At 36.3% G+C, this 2,999-nt stretch overlaps 1 pseudogene; it reads right to left on the bottom strand.

Annotated features, from left to right (window-relative positions):
• The window catches only part of LOC137649705 (probable glutamate receptor), a 26,838-nt pseudogene extending 24,134 nt beyond the window's left edge, over positions 1–2,704 (bottom strand).
• Between the last annotated feature and the right edge of the window lie 295 nt (positions 2,705–2,999).

The following is a 2,999-nucleotide window of genomic DNA, read 5'->3' as shown; positions in this document are numbered from 1 at the left end:
AATTGTAGGACTTTTTTTCAACAATTTTCTACCACAATCGAAGTCCTGTCTGCCTACCACCAGCTCAGAATAACAACAGGTTTGGCCTTTACAATATCGAATAACAAAAACCCCCTTGTTTATATAGTATTACCCCTTTCCACCTGTAAGTAATAACCCGGAATGTCATCATCTACTTATAAGATGATGTAAAACAGTATCAGCGGAACATGCTGTTATTAGATTTTCTGATTTTACGAAGAATTCGTGAACAATAAACTACCAGTCCGGTAATCATTGTTCGAACGAAAAAATTCTCACGAGTAATGGTGGAATTTGTGGTAGATTATGACAGGCTAGAATAATTACTTAGTTTTTTTGTATGATTCCATCGTTATTGAGCATGTCTTCTTCGCCAGTCTTGTGAATAATTCACTTTTGAAAGACTGAAAGCGAACTGACAAATTTCTTGTCTTGGCGAAGGGCGGTATATTCACCGGGCGCTCGAGTTATTGGGAACTCAAATGGCATTGTCTGGAGGAATTATAGATCTGAGTTTATTTAATTCAATGGAATATCATACATAGATAGACTTTATTAGTTTGTTAGTATAGATTAGGGTTGTGGCAGCCTATTGAAAACATTCCTGCTTGGCCATCTACTGGACAGTTGGGATTCGAGTCCCGCCCAAGCTCGATAGTTTCTTGTATTGTCTGCAACCTTACCATTCTTGTGAGCTAACGATGAGAGGGGGGGGGGCGTGTTGGGAAAGCTTATAGATCTCTCTGCTGAGTCCTCAGCGGCCATTGTCTGGCACTTCCTAGTCCTAGTTTTGGTGGAGAGGGGTATTGGGCGCTGATCATATGTATATTTGACCAATCTCTTGGGTATTGTCATTTTCCCTTGCCTCTGCCATTCGTGAGAGATCTTTAAATTTGCAAATTCTGTGCCATTTACGTATATTTGACTGTATCACAGGGTACATTACTGACCTAGATATTCACTGACTTGATAGTTCTTTGAAACATTAGTAAGATATCTTAATATCTGAGTCATAACTCGACGACCTCTGTAATTGAGCAGGACATTTAGGTTAATCTAACTTATTAACACGAGTTATCAATTTGAAACTCACTCAGAATAATGAATAAAAACTGTGTAATGATTTAAGGGTTATGAGTTAATTGACTGGCTAGGTAGTACTACATTGAATCCCTCCCTGGTTACGGCTAATTTTTCCTTTGCTTACACATACACCGAATAGTATTGCCAATTCTTTACATATTCTTCTCTTTCCTCATACATCTCACAACACTAATATAACTGAAAAAATTCTTCTTCACTCAAAGGATTTTCTACTGCCCTGTAATTGCTCTGTGGCTACTTTCCACTTGGTAAGGGTAGAAGAGCTTTTTAGCTATGTTAGGCAGCTCTTCTAAGAGGAGGGCACTTCAAAATAAAACAAATTTTCTGTAGTCTAGGGTCGTGCCATAGCCTCTGTACCCTGGTCTTCCACTGTGTTGGGTAGGAGTCCTTTTGAGGGTACACTAAGGCACATATTCTATCTGTTTCTTTATTTCCTTTCTTCAGTGGGCTATTTTCCTTGTTGGAGACCTTGGGCGTATAGCATCCTGCTTTTCCAACTAGGGTCGTAGCTTAGGTAATAATAATAATAATAATAATAATAATAATAATAATAATAATAATAATAATAATAATAATAATAATAATAATAATAATAATAATAATAATCAGAGATTTTAGACTTCGCCAATGAATATAGCTAAAATTTTACTCAAGTCTACGGACGAAACCATTCTATCTTTTTATGTACTGACCGTTGATGAATCTATTGTAACATTTGACTAAAGTCTATGAACAGCGAATCCCCCTTTTAATATGCTGACTGTGCATCGTTGATCCTGAATGATGATCTAGATCCATATCACCTCAAAATTTTTATTGTTTCTTCCGAGCCATAATATATCCGTTGTTAACATTGGTTAAAGATCCAATCCGTCAATTTGTTCTGACGTAATCTTTGAAATTTTGAAAAATACAAATCCGGATCTATAATCAGGAGCAGAAACTCGTTAATCTCCAAAAGTTGATAGATTTATCATTGACCTAAGATCTATTTATAGTGAAAATTTCGTCAAATTCCGTCAATTTGTTTTGACGTTATCTTTAAAATGGTGAAAAAATGCAAATCCGGATATCGAATCCAGATCCGGATTCGGATCATCTCCAAAATTCAATTCTGCGGTGAAAATTTCTCTAAAATCCATCGGGTATTTTTTACGTAATCCCGTCGACAGACTGACAGACAAACAGACAAATAAATAAATAGATAAACCGAAATAATTTTATAACCTCCTTGCGGAAGTAATAATGTGGCCTTCATAGGAAAGCCACGATTGCAATTGCTTGATGTCTTTGCAGGAAATCTTACCTTTTAAGTCATCGTCCAGACAGAGAAAGACTTCATGTAGGTTAAGAACCCTGATGAAATCGACAGCAAACTTGGCCATGTTCTTGTAATCCATGGATAGGAGTGACGACGTCTCAGGAGGCTCTGCTTGGACTGACCTCCAGCATTCTGACCTGAGGTCATTGGTCTGACAGGACCATATGTGGTACGTCATGCATAGCATGACAGCCGATATGTAATATTGCATGACACCAAAGAGCAGTTTAATTTAAGGTTGTTCTTCTAGCTTGCGATGAAAGTCGGCTGGGGAAAATTGAAACAGAATGAGTTGATGGATATTTTCCTTAAGAATATCTAAAAAAACAGAAGTAAAATTTAATGATAAGTATTTTTGACCAAATATTTTACAAGGGAGATTATTATATTAGGAATATTATTTCATAAAAATATCTTAGAATTAACATGACTAGTATCCTAAAAATATGTTCTTTTAATTTTGAATTTTCTCTGATATTATTAAATCTTCGTTAGTAGGCACATTGGGACTGTCTAATATCGCCCTCCCCATACCCCAGAAGTGTATTTGAAA

Source organism: Palaemon carinicauda, chromosome 11 (genome assembly GCF_036898095.1).
Source record: "Palaemon carinicauda isolate YSFRI2023 chromosome 11, ASM3689809v2, whole genome shotgun sequence".
NCBI lineage: Eukaryota > Metazoa > Arthropoda > Malacostraca > Decapoda > Palaemonidae > Palaemon > Palaemon carinicauda.
Note: the sequence above shows the minus strand (reverse complement) of the source record. Positions and strands in the feature narration are given on the sequence as shown.